General features: G+C 44.2%; 1 non-coding gene across 1 annotated transcript; it reads left to right on the top strand.

Moving 5' to 3' along the window:
- Nucleotides 1-10,514: 10,514 nt before the first annotated feature.
- TRNAT-UGU lies at nt 10,515-10,587 on the top strand. Its single transcript has one exon. It is a non-coding gene; the product is annotated as a tRNA-Thr (tRNA).
- The last annotated feature ends 3,813 nt before the right edge of the window (nt 10,588-14,400 follow it).

Genomic DNA, 14,400 nt, shown 5'->3' on the forward strand with positions numbered 1-14,400 from the left:
AGGAGGGAGGAGATGACATCACAGTGCAGTATTGCTGTATTTGATTTTTGAATAGGTTCTAGTCATTAATGTTGTCACAACCCTGGAAACTTACTCAAAGAAGATATTTGAAGGAACACCTCTTTATTCCTGCACACACAAACACACACAAGCAAAGTTTTTTTGATCATGCTTTCAGATAAACAGCCACAGCAAAGCCTCAGCTTCATTTTAGCTCCATTTTAGCTCCAGGAAAAATATTGCTACTTCTGCCTGCAGCCTAAACAATTCACTTTGCTGCCAAGTGCCATCTCAAAAAGAGGAACAATATAAACTAATTTCATACCTATTCAGTTCAATAATAGGTATTGTTCTAACTATACCTCCAGTGATAAAAGACAGAATAGCTTATTTGCCATTGCTAAGCAACTGTTAAAACAGTGTGTAGAATTCAGCCAGCTCTAATGGGCTGATAGGAATCAGTGTCTGAAGTTCTTGTTTGCATTCGGAAGTCAACAATAATTGTACTTTTCTATTAACATTCATTTAATCTGGCTGCACCAGATTCAATCAGGATTCTGTCTTAATGGTATTCTGAATGCTCTGCTCTGCCTTAGAAAAAAATATTTAACCATAATGTATTGACCTGCTTTAATCCTCTTGTTTTGTTTTGATGTAGTGATGAAGGTAACACAGGAAAAATAAGGTAATATGAAACACTATGCAGAAATAAAAGCTGATAGTATGAACGGTATTAAGTGGCAGGCAGAATTTGAGGTATTTAGGTAACATTCCATCAATCACAAGATGGCATGAAAAGACATCTCAAAACCCCTGTATTTGGAAAAACAGAACCTAGACAAAACAGAGGTAAAAGCCTAAGTGCGTAAAATCATGGGATTTTTTTTCCAGCCTTAATTTATGAGTTCAGAATTTAGTCATTTCTGTATATGATTTAGGAGAAGGGACTTTCTAGCTCTGATCATGCCTTACTGAGATAAGGAATGGGCAAATGAATAAATGCAAAGGAGGAAATGTTGCACAAGAGGATCCTGCATTCATAAGCATTGCTTTGTAGCTGCAGAATTATTTCTGTTACCTAAAAGGAGAATGCATTATTATGAGAGGATGATATCTCTTCAGATGCTCTGTCCCCTATCTGAAAGTAAAGATGTGTAAGTAAGTAACAATGCATAAGCAGAGGGACTGAAGCCATACTGATGCTGGAGCTGGAAATCTGTACTGGTACTCAGCACTGCTCCTTTGCTTTTACCGGTGCATAAACATATGATTAATGCTTGCCTGTGTGAGCAATCCTATCACATTCAGCAGAACCACCACCATTCTCTGTTAAGTAAGTGCTTAAATGCTCTGCTGGCACAAGCTGAGAAAATCAGCACTTTGTCAGCTGGAGCCCATGCAGGTGAAACAACACTTCCTTGCTTAGCCCACTGCGCCTCACACCATGACTTGCAAGTGACAGGTCTTTGTGTAACAACAGAAGAATAAGTGCTTTGAAATAAGGACTTCAGCCAGTGCCTGAGTCAGAAGACTAGCTCATCACATAACGATATGAAAATGTGGGGTAAAAAGTTGAGACTGTCCCTCCGCGAAGCTTACGGCGGTGTCTGAGTCACCACAGGACAAGAGAAAGCTGCAGGCAATGGCATGCAAAGTAGGCTGGGTCTGAATTCTCCTCTTATGTAACTCCTACGTTAGCATCTTCTCTGCTCCATATATAAACTGGAAAACATTAAAAAGCTGTTACTGAAAGTAGAGCTTTTATTTATTAATTTGTATGAGCCAAATGTGACTTAAAACATTAGATATTTTCCACACAAGCTTTAGTACAGGACCAGGCACTTGCCTTCCTGGTATTGACGAGACCATTTATTTCTGGACTCATTAAAAGGATCTTTGCACCCCCTAGTGTATAAGAATTTGCAAGAAAACATATTCTTCTAAAAGCCTTAGCTGAATGAGGATGTTTAATATTAAACCATAATAAAATCTCTCTGCTACAATCTTAACAACTTAGAGAGAAAGAATTGCAAGCTCAAAGATCATCCTAGATGTAATCCCTCATGTCCCTGCACTCAACAATTGTAGAACCTGAAAATGAGTTCTACTGAGTTGGATTTTTATCTCACTCTAAGGTATCAGGGATTTACAGTTAAAAAATGAGACTGTACTGAAACCAGAGAATTCAAATCCAGAGCTTTCTGAAACTCAGGGATGTTGCATCCAGCTTCAGCACATTAGTGAGATAATGTCTGTAGCTGTGTTTCAATGAAGGACTGGATCTGGACTTTACTCAATTTAACAGAAACTGTGAAAATGAGAGGCAGCACTTAACTTGGAGTGGTTCTCTAAGAACTCCTGCCCAAATTGTCAGAAGTTAGTAGACTTCTAAATTCTGAAATGGCCTGCATCCCATTATTTGGAGTTAGATTTTAAAAATACCTTTGAAAAACTTCTTACAGCTGTGGATTTCTTTCTCTTTCTTCAGATGTGACTTCTCTTATGTTCATGGTGTTAAACAAGGTAGATCTAGTCCCTGAGATGAACCAATTGAGCTTCCCTTCTTGGGACCCGAAGTGGCAGTTCAGCTCTGTGTGTTCACTGTGAGTCTGGAACCTGAGCCCAAGAACCTGGGTGCTCTTGGAACCAAATCAAACCAAACCCAAGTGCTGACTGTGAGCATGGAAAGGGAATGGCTTATGGGAGCACTTTCTAGTCAGTCTTGCACTGACTTTTGAGGGTTGCAATGCACGACCCAAACCTTTGCAGCATGGTCTGGTATGTGCTGTTTGGCTGACTGTCACCAGTGCGGTCATGGGGAGGCTCTGATCTGACCAAATTACATATACCTGTTTTCAGGAATTCCCCTGCTCACTCCTCCACTGAAAACAAGATTTAAGCGTTTCCCCTGAGATGTCTGAAATCCAGTCACTGCAGCCTTGGCAAGTGTCTGACAATCAGAAAAATGATACTACCAAGGGAAAAAAGCAGTCTGTTTCCATTATCCAAGCAGAATTAAATGTAAAAAGCAAACAAACTGCATAAATGATGAAAATTAAATTAGATTTTCAGATCTGCTTTCATTATCTAAGTAGTTTCTTATAATAAATGTATTCTAAAATATGACTTTCAGCCAGTGGTATTTAGTATATTAAAACCAGACTGATTTTATTTACTGTACTATGCTTGTTAGCTCCTCCAAGCCACTTTATTCTGTAATTTTAAATTAATTCTTTGGGCTTTTTTTCAAAAAAAGAAACTTGGCTTTTTGACAGAATAGTCCTTAATAAGTCACACTGAAGATACTGCCAGGAGCTGTGATGACTTTTATCAAGTATCCTTTTCTTCCAGAAGAATGGAGTCATTGTGATATTAATGCAGAGTTCTTTTTGTCATTTGTGTAAATAAATAATAATAATGTAATACATGAAAAGAGCCAGCATATCACTGCTAAGTGTCCCCAAAGAGTTACATTTCAAGGCTCAGTAGCACCACTGTGATATAAACCAGGCAAATGGTATAATGAGAACATGTTTTAAAAGGTATGCTAACAATAAAAAAATTATACTGGTATGTGCAGGTGTCGATTTTAAAAGCAATTCTCCATCTATATCTGGAAAATTAAATCTATCTCCTTCGGAATCTGGGCTAGTTATTCGAAAAGTTGGGGGATTTTTGGTTGTTTGTTTTTTTTTTTCTTTTAAAACTAAAAGCCCTGATCTTTCCATATCAATTAATTTCTGGTTGGAGCCTTTCTTTTTCACTATCATAACTAGACACCCACAACTGTGATTTCTGTTAGACAAAATTCCAGCTGGAAAACTAGTGAAGTTCACAAATTCTTCATTGTAATTAAGAAAATGCTGGGGCCGTGTCTCATTTCTAAGAACAGAAAGAAAAAGTACTTCCTTCCGTAGGTTTCACTGAGGCAGGGCTGTGATTGTATCACTTAGTCCTGGCCTCTAAATCTCTCCATGGCTCATGAATATAGGTCTGGGGTTCCTGGTCACTGGGTGCAGAAATATTGACTGTCAGGTTGAGGTTCAAAGGCAGCTTGACTTGGCGATGGTGAAGTCATCACTCTCACGGCCTGTTTGAAGTGAGCTGCTGCAGTTTTAATTTACAGTAGACACTACTATTGACAGTAACCAAGCAGGAGCAGGAGAATGCTTGAAGTTTCACCAAAAGGCCCGAGTGAACACTTGAATTCGTTTCCTATCTAAAATTGAGATGTTTTAGCAGGAGAATATGGTGGTATTGGTATAGGATCTGTTACCGGGACATAGAACTCCTAGCTTTCAATTAGAATTGCCCCAGGACTCTAAATTAGCTACCTAAAAGCAGTGCAGATAGGAAACAAGAAGAATTTTTATTATAGATAAAAAGAAGTCTTGTGCAAGCCAGCAAAATCTGCCCATTGCACCTGTCATTTTTCAGAGGAGGCGGTCAACATAAAATGAAGGTAGTGATGCACAGCTTTCTGGCGATTCAGCTGAAATCAAACAAAGAAATGGAAGATGTGATAATTCCCCCACTCCAAATAGTGAAAATAACTGAGGAACTTGGAGCTATCACATGGCTTGCCATGAAATAGATTTGGCTACATTGAAATTCCATATAAACTGAAATGGGCATCGGCTCTTGGGGCTCTCAAAAAGATTGTCATTCCTTCCTGGTCTTCCAATAATGCCCAATAGCAGAGTGAGTTCTTTCCACTCCTTATAACGTTGCACTGTGCAAAATTAAAGTTATAGATGAGACAGATCCCTGCATTGATTTTATAGCCAGGATTGCCTGAGATCATACTCAAGGGTTTGATGTATCTTTCCTTTCTAGGGAAAACCGGTCCTACTCTGTTGTTGATGAGGTGCTGTATATTGGTTTTTATTTAATAACCTGTTCTTGTCCCTTTTGAATGTCTAATATGGTATTTCATATGAATATTAGGGTGAGTATGAATATTGTTCACAGGGAAATTTTTTCCTGCTTCAAGGAAGTTGAAGCATTTGAGCCTTTGCAAAGATCCAAATACTTGGTCAGATTTCCCAAAAACCTCATGCAGCTATTATTCCAAGAGATGTCACCTTAAAGTCTTGGAGAGAAGGCATTACAGTTAATGCAGTTTGGCAAGTCAGTGTAATGTTCACTGCATTACCTTGACGTGGTTTTAATGGAATGAACAGCATGCACTCTGTATCAGGGAAAATTACCTGTTGACCCTTGCTGTAGCTTGATGCCTATTCTTAACTGGATAGCTATGAAATGGTGTGGAAAATCTTATATGAACTCCACTCCCTCCGGCTCTGTCCCATAGGAAACTCATTTCCTATCAGCTTGCCTATTAAAAAAAGAAAGAAACTTGCTTCGGTGTTTTCATTTGCTACAGTATTATTTCATATAGAGAATAGAGCTCCCTGGTGAGCCTTCCTCCTGGCCTACCCCCTAATGGAAAGATAAACCAATAATGGAAGTGAATACAGAAAGAATTAAAGATAGGGAAATGCAAAGGGACTTTTTTTTATTGTGATGAGAAGCAAAAGAGACTGTGGCAGTCTCTTTGCAGGAAGCAGTCTTGGTCCATTCTAAGAAAATTCCTTCTTCACTCAGAAAACAGACTTGCAGAGTGAACTTTATATCTAAGTAATGTGAGAGAACTAAATTTTACCCTCCTGTGTGAATAAATAGATTAATTGTGAGGGACAGCTGGAAAATGAATTTCATATTCTTGAAAGACGGTGGATGATGTCAAAATCCTCTGTTGATTCACTTCAGAAGGTCCTCTTCCAAGGACCTCATCCCTGACCAAAGGACCAAATTGGGAAGCAATGTGCAGGGCAAATCAATTTATTCCTTTGCTCATCTGTTCTGATTGCCAGGAAGATTCCCAGTCAGTGCCAGCCCCAGTAAGTGCACACAGCTTCAGAGATGCAACCATGCAATTTACCACTTAAGAGCTGGTACTTCCCTTACTTTGGTGGGTAATACAGGTTGGGGCAGATCTCTGGAGCCTCACACGCTGACACTCAAAACTCATCCCTTTGGACTCGTACCAGGAAACTTATTGGTCAGATGTCTGCATCACGGTTCCAGCAGGAACATTCCGCTTTGGCACCTTACTTGCCCAGCACAGGAGATTTTGCTATGGGAAAGAGGCAACTGGATGCAATGTAATGGGAGAATACGCTGTCAGGCACTGCTGCCCCCGCCCACACCTCATCTTGTAGGTCCTAGCCCATGCCATGTCCTGGTGAGCTCAGGAGCAGGACCAGTCTGTGATCTAAGGCACAGGCATGTCTGCCATGTGGCTAGATGTGACTAGATTTAGGCTCAAAGCTTCTAAGAGCCTGAAAGCCACAAGCTGGCGCCTCTGACACAAAAAAGACTAGCATGCCGCTCATGCACAGGGATGCTATTTTTGCAGCATGTTGTACTCATTAGGCAGGAGTGTCAGTGCCTGAAAAAGGTGGAAAACAGTAAAGAGGCAGGTCCTCAGTACCTCCCTTTGATGTCTCAGGTAACATGAAAGGCAGCCTATGCCACTGTTCTGGTACAGTGACATTAAAAAAAAATCAAAAAGAAATGGAAATCATCAACCATAGAGGAGATCCCGCAATTTGGCAGGGTTCCCAATCCACAAAGCTACTTTTCTGGTTTGTCCCATTAGCCCAACTGCAATATGTGCAGAAGCAGATTATGTATCGGGCCAAAATATTAACGTTCACAGCATTAATGCTTTGGAGCCTTTAAAATGAAGAGCACTAACAGAAAAATCTTTTCAATCCTTTCATATAAAATCCCACCGTTCAGAACTGACAAAAATAAATGCAGTGAACTTTCAGTGATATTGCACCATATAAAAATGTTATTAAAAATGTATTTGAAGGACTAGCTTTGTCAATACCAATGCACTCAAGAAAGGGAGGGCTTTCCAGTTCAGGCACTGCTGTTCAGACTTAGTGAGGGAGTGATTACTGCATAATAGATTCTAGCAGCTTTATGTTAGACAGCATTTTCAGACTTCCTATGCAAAGAATTGCCCTCAGTTATAGAAAGATGAGCTACTCAGTAATATTGAGGTGAAATAAGAATATGTGTTTAAAGAAATTCTGCCAACTAGATATTGGTTTGGCTCTGAAAATGTGTTTGAAAGATGGGGGGGAGAGATAAAATAGAGCAGTGTAGAGGAAGAGTACTGGCAGGAATGTTAATGATTTATTGGTTTATTTGTTGATTCTTATTTCCATAGTAATCAGAAGGGGTTTTAGATGTGATCTGTACATTCCCTAAAGTGATATGAACATATAGAAACAAAGAGCCAGTGCATGCAAATTTTAAAGCACAATTGCCTCCACTTTGAGAACAGGGTCCACTCTCTTATCCTGAATTCAGACATCTCTGATCTTGCCACTCATTTTGGACTAAATAACTGCTCGATCAAGATTCAGTGTTACTACTATGGGGTTTTGGTGCACGTCTTGCAGAACCAAATGAAAACCGCTCAATCTTGTTTTATTGCTGCAAATGAGCCTACAGTAAAGCAATAGCAAGAGAGAAAAAGCCAAAGTTTCAAACCTTTACATTCAATCATTTAAGATGATGATAAGAGAGGTAAGAATTTACTTTTAATTATCATGGTGGGGTTTTTTGATAAAGCTTTCCCTGAACAATGCAGGAAATACTTTACTCCTCCCACAGATATGTGCTGCCACTTTCAGTTCTTTTCTCCTTTTCTCCTTTTCACCTATTCCAGCTGGTGCATTTCTTCTGGTGTTTGAGGGAAGGTGAACATCTTTGGCTCCAGGATTCTGTCCCTGTTGAAGTGAGAAGGTAAGTGCCAACCCCCTCAGCTGTGCTGACAGCTCTCCCAGAGGTTTTGTACAATCCTGTCTTTGTGAGTCTCAACTCCTAAAGAAGGAGCTGTGTTCTGTATTGCTTTTTTTCAGTGCACAGCTGTCTGCTTTTTCCAGGTTAACTGAATGAGTGGAAATGCCCATTAGTTCTTAAGGACTGTCTTTCTTAAGGATGTGTTTTAAATACTAAATCCAGTACAATTGTTCTTGTTCAAAGAGGGTCCCTTTGTCCTATAGCTGGAATTTCTGGCAGCTCTTGCCCTACTGGTGACAGGTTCATCCCCCTCAGGACTTAAAAAACCTTGCTGAAATAATTTTTGGCTGTTCTGCCTTAGTAATGATGTGAGGTAGCAGAAGAACAAACAGGAAGTTTAAGAGTACAATATGGTAACATGTAACGAGTTTTCATAAAGGATTTTTTTTGTTTTGTTTTGGGCATTTTGGGGTGTTTGGGTTTTAAAAATAATGTTTAAATGTGTTCTGGGACTTCTTGTGTATTGATGCACTTGCATGACAGCCTCCAGTAGGGATTTCACTGACTTTTCAAAGTTCACAGACGGGCATATGGTAACTCAGGCTGAGCATGAAAAGGGGCACACAAGAGAAAATTGCATGGTCTTAGCAAGGCAATAGCATTTTTCTGTTTTCCAGGGTATGACAACGAACTATGACAATATTATCTTAATAACAAATAATCTGTAGGCCTTTTGTTTTCTACAATGTAGTGCTCTTAAACTTCCATTGCAGTACACGTGCAGATAGGACGCACGCATACCATCTAGAAAAGCATTAAAGCTGCCACTGGTAGTCATCATAGCTTTGAAGACTGAAAAGCCTGCAACCTGGCTTATTACTGAAATATGTCTCTAAAACAACACAGCAAATAATGCATGATTAACACATACATTTGTAATTTTTACAAGAATATCTTTGTCATGATGACTAGAAATACAACTTAGACTTTCTTGTTATTTCCAGCATTAGTAGAGAATTAGGATGAAATGCTTAATGGATTTAAACACTTAATCTTCACTGAATATTTTCACAATAATTCAAATTTACATGCATGTAATGAGTACCATTCAGTGAAGATGGACCTGCACCCTGTTGGTTTGTTGACTGTATCTACTATGCAGCTGCCCCGTGGAGCTTTGTTTTCCAGGAGCCAGCAATAAGTGTTTAGTGTTTAATTTCAAATTTCACTGCTGTCATTATTACAAACTATCAGGGCGTTAATGTGAAGGAATACTTGGAAGGAAAACTCTTCGGGCAGAGATCACATATTTATACATCTAGCGCCCAGGGTACTGCAGACCCTGATACTGCCATGGACTTTGGGGTTTATTTCTATAGCTTTCTGGTTTTTTAAGACTTTTCTAAGCCAAGCCAGGTTTATGAGCTATCCTATTGCATCTCTTTCCCATTTGCTGAGCCAAGTCAGAATTCTATATAAAGAGATAATAGTACAGAATCAAGACAGGGCCCTGAATATTACTTTCTGAAAGTTACATGACTGCAATAATTTTATCTGCCACTAAGTTTTAAAAAAATGTCCAGTCCACACATAAGTGATCAGAGGACTCTGCTTTAAATGATACCCAGCACTAGCTCTGGATACCAGCAGCATGCTTAAAAATGGGTCTGGCAGCATTGCTGCCTTCCACCTTTGAGCTGTTCTCTGAAGCTTCCACATTCCAGCCCTGAGTTCCAAAACCTCTGTGAAGGTGGTTTGCAGGCACCAGGTGAGAGAACTACCTGGAAACCTTCTCTGAGGTCCATACTCAGTGCTGAGGGGGGTCATGCAACAAGTGATGCTGAAACCCTGGTCAGCTCCTCTGGCTTGCCGCAGCCTAGCTCAAGCGTCCGAGGAACGCCCAACCTCTGCAGAAAAAACCCCACCTTCTTATACTGCTTTGTCACGACAGGGTTTTTTACTCCCAACCGCAGAAAAAAAAAACACCTTCTTATACTGCTTTGTCACGACAGGGTTTTTTACTCCCAACCGGTACAAATCAGGCTATATGTCAGACATTGGCCCACCCCCTATTTCTCCTCCGGTGCCTTTGCCGGCTCGGCCGCACGTGCGCCTTCCAGCAGGTCCATTTCTTGCTATTGCAGAGGGCCCTGGGACCCTCCCACGGCCCGGGCGCTCTCACGGACCCGCGGCCGGCTGGGAGCGCCGGGAGCGCCCGCCCGGTGCTGGCGGGCGAGGAGAGAGAGGGGCAGGGCGGCCGAGGCGAGGCGACAGACAGGGCGGCCGAGGCGAGGCGACAGACAGGGCGGCCGGCGCCTTGCCGGCGGGCGAGGAGCGGCTCCGGCGGGCCGCGGGCTCCTCCCGGCGGCGGCTGCGGCGCGGCGGTGGCGGGGGCGGTACGGCTGTGCCGGGGGCGGTACGGCTGTGCAGTGTCGGGGGCGGTACGGCTGTGCCGGGGGCGGTACGGCTGTGCAGTGCCGGGGGCGGTACGGCTGTGCAGTGCCGGGGGCGGTACGGCTGTGCAGTGCCGGGGGCGGTACGGCTGTGCAGTGTCGGGGGCGGTACGGCTGTGCAGTGCCGGGGGCGGTACGGCTGTGCCGGGGGCGGGCGGGTCCCGAGGCGCCCGGCAGGGGGCGGCGGGGAGGGAGGCGGACACTCGATAGACACAACCGGGGTGACTTCTGAGCGGCGGCTCCATAGCTCAGTGGTTAGAGCACTGGTCTTGTAAACCAGGGGTCGCGAGTTCGATCCTCGCTGGGGCCTCAGGGTGCTTTTGTCTTTTTCTTCCTAAGGTGGCACAGGCCTTGGCTGCACCCACGGGTAACGAGCCTGATTTTGGGTGTTTTGGTGGTGGCGAACTTGAGCGTGCGTGCGGGCTCCGGGGGCTTTTTGCTAAGGAAAACGCTTTGGAAACAAACGCATTTAGTAAAATCTGACTGTTAACAGTAATACCAAATTAACTCATGGCTGTGCTTCGTGCTGGCAGGGGGGTGGGGGGAACAATAACCTCTTTGGGAAGGAGCGTGGGGATGGCTTAGTAAATATTTGCACAGCTCGTGCCACAATTTCCCTGATGGCAGCTTTGGTAAAATGCTGTTAAGGGGTTTAAAAGGAACAAATTGCCCCTGAGTGGAGAATAAGCTGGACAGGATTATCTGAGTCTTCACAGCTTGTCAGGCAAGCCAGCCTGTTGGGTTTATTTCTGTGCTGGAGTCTGGACAGCGGAGGTGTAATGATTCTTTGCCTTTTTTTTTTTTTCTTTTTAGCTTATAGAAAGAACTAGAAAGCTCAACAAAAATCCTCCTGAGCACAACTCTTCAAAAATATGCATTTGTTTTTTTCAGAAACCTTGTCAGCAAGGTGTTTGGTTTCTAGCACTGCAAACACGACAGCAATTGTTACCGACATCAAACAGGGAGATTAATATATGCACTTGGTGAGGGGAGAGGACAGCACCTGCAGCACACAGGCTGCACGGGGCTCAAACCACCGCAGAGCTGTTGAACAGACAGGCAGCTGCCGCAGGTTGAGGCTCAGCCTGCCAGATGTGCTGAGAAGACCCGTGGGCTGCATCATAGCACTTGCAGCCCATATTATACCCCCACAGCTCCTATCACAGCTTCTGTCCAGCCTCCTTCCTCTGCTGAGAGTAGATCAGAGTTGTGAGGATGCACGGGGCTGGATGAGTTGCCATTGCTGAGGTGAGAGGAGGAGGAGGCTAACAGGCTATTTCCCCTGTATGACTGAATTCGTGCTGTGCCAGGAAGCCCGAAAAGCATTTGAATTTGCAGGGCTTTAGGGTACTTGCACATAAGGGTTTATATGGAATGACTCCTTGTTGGCAGCATTGCCTCCCCATTCCATCTGGGAAAACAGTGCTTCATCCTAATCTTGGTGTTACCCCCTGACTACTATCCTAGGCAATTCCTTGGTTCAGCAGTCCTCAGCTCCACGGAGGTGGTGCTAAAACCCATCCCCTGGGAGGATCTGTTCCCTCCAGGGTGTCCGGTCGAGGCTGGGTGCAGCGTTTCCCTATTGGCAGGGAACTGGGTCTTGCCATGGTCAACCAGAGCACTGCCAGATCCCTGGGCTGTCATAGGTGGCCTTCAGAAGTCATGCGTGTACTTCTAGAGGCTGCATGGTTTGCTTGCTCTCCCGCCGGCTCCTCCAGAACAAACGTGCAGGAGCTGAACTGCTGGGCCCGGCACAGCCCAGGGCGATCGCTGCCTGCGTGCAGGGACGGGCTGCGGCACTTCAGCCACGGGAGGGAAGATCATGCACCAGTGCTTGGCCGCAGTGTTTCCCACGTCCACCAAGTACTACAGGAACAGGGCTCACCTATACCCGTTTGTTGGAGCCATATATGTAAGCTGCTACGGGTGCCTTTCTAGAGTGCTGCCGGCATGCTCGGTGTGCCCTGAGAGCCTTGTGGACGCGGGAGTGGGGCTTCCATGGCAGGGCTGCCCCGCGGGAGCCCCGGGTACCGCCGGGCCCGGCGTTACATAAGCGGCGGAGCACGGCCGATGCCGCCGGAGGCCTCCAGAGGGAGAGCCGGCTCCTCCGACGGGGAGAGAGGAGAGGAGGGAGGGCCACCTCCGAGCGGGTGGAGCGCTGCCGCCGCCGCCGCCGCCGCCGCCGGGCCGTGGCCGTGCGCGGAACCCGCTCCCTCCGCCGCGGGGGTGGTCGCGGTGGGGCCGCGGGTCCCCCCGCACGGGGCGGGGCGGGGCGGGTGGTACAGAGCGGCGGGGAAGGCTGCTGTGAATCCAGAGTCTTCTGCGGATGCGGCCGATTTTTCATTTTCCAAAGATGTTTCTTCACAATTAAGCAGAGCGTGTTTTAAAACGGCAGACTCGCGAGTCTCGCTCTGCTGCCCTGTGGCACACAGCACAGCGGGTGCCGCGCTGTGCCCGCCGCCTCCTCCAGCGAGGAGAGCAGCGAGGCACCAGCAGGGCTCGCCGGCCCCTCGGTGTGCCGGCCTACACCGCTTCGTGCCTTCCCATGGGAAGCGTGCCCAGTGGCAAGAGCCATCGGTGCCACCTCCCCTGCCCCCAGTGCATCCGCACACTGGCATGAACGGGAAGCAGGAGATTCACCCAGGCTGCTTTCGAGCTGATCTTCCTGCCTTCTCCATCCTCCATGGGACACCTATATACCGTTCCCCGATTCCAACCAATGAGCAACCCCAAAATTTCCTCCATCTGCAAGTGCTGTCATCTGCACTCCATTTCTTGCTATAAAGGGAGCTTTATTAGTAGCTGCTGTTGCTGAAGGTGAGAAATGTGTAAAACCTTTGCTCAAAAACGCTGAGGTGACCTTCATTAGGTCCAGTAATACAGTCATTGGTGATGTCGTTAGAAAATGTCTGTACGGTTTGTTTCTGCAAGCTGTGGTGAGGAGCCTGGATAGCACTAATTGTGTTTCCATTTTGGACTGCTAGTAGAGCCCTTGGGAATTACCACAGTGTCTGGAAAGACAGATACCTTACCATCGCTGCAAGGCATTCTGAACTCATCTGGGAGATATTTCTTCTTGTTCTGTTTTTTTCCAGGAAATTTATACTCATCTTGCTCAGTTCAACAGCAGGAGGCTTTAGACAAGAAGAAGCTGTTTTTTTTCATGCGTCTACTATTTTTTTTTCTAGATATGTAACAAAAATTGACGTATCTAAGCATAGCTTACTGCAGTGTGATGTAATTTTTGACAATGAGAATAGGGAATCAAAGTCTATGACTGTGAAAGTGGTTTCATCAACTGAGGAAAAATTAATCACATATAAACACTTTCAGTATTCCACATGCTTTAATATTGTACAGATGCTGCCAAAACAACATGAATTTCTAAAAAACCCAAACAACCTCTCTCACATCAAGTTCCAAGCACTTCCTAAACTTAAGATTAATAAAAAATGTTTCCATTTGTTTTGTAAGAAAAGAAGAAATCTGACTTATGTTTCTGTACTTTCTGCAAGTACTTTAGTTTGATATCAGACTTCAGATTTCTGCCAGTGAGATAAAGCCAAAAAGTGAAAGTTCAGGCTTTTTTTTCCTGACCTGATGCACATACAGCCATGAAGAAAGTTTTCAATGAACAGTGAAAATGTTCACAGAAAATAAGCTAAGGTATTAACAGTAACACCAAAAAAGAAAAAAGTGTTTGTCTTCTAAAGATACTGTTTTTATGTTAGACATTTCTCCTCTCCTAGTTTCTAAAACAATACAAAATTCCTTATGTGGGACAAGCTAACATGGTCCTAGTCAGGCTCTTCCAGGATGTTCCACACTTGATGCTTGACCACTTATTTTTTACAAGTTTAACAGTCCTGTTACTTTGTGTGGAGTTCCTTTCTCTAGAGTGTCACTGACAAATTCAAACAAGAGTTGTTTGAAGACGAGTAGAAAGAAATCTGCACACCACAGTCACTAGCTATAATATTGATCCAGTCTGGTATATCCTGACCTCCAGATTGAGCTGTCTCCTTGCCCCTTTTCCTCCTTCTCTGTCAAGAAATCTCTCCCTTTTAAAAGGAAGTAACTGAAATGCTGTTGTTCGAGACAAGACGCAGGCCAAATGCATTCC

This window comes from Pipra filicauda, unplaced genomic scaffold (genome assembly GCF_003945595.2).
Source record: "Pipra filicauda isolate LSUMZ 115617 unplaced genomic scaffold, ASM394559v2 scaffold283_size971201_pilon, whole genome shotgun sequence".
NCBI lineage: Eukaryota > Metazoa > Chordata > Aves > Passeriformes > Pipridae > Pipra > Pipra filicauda.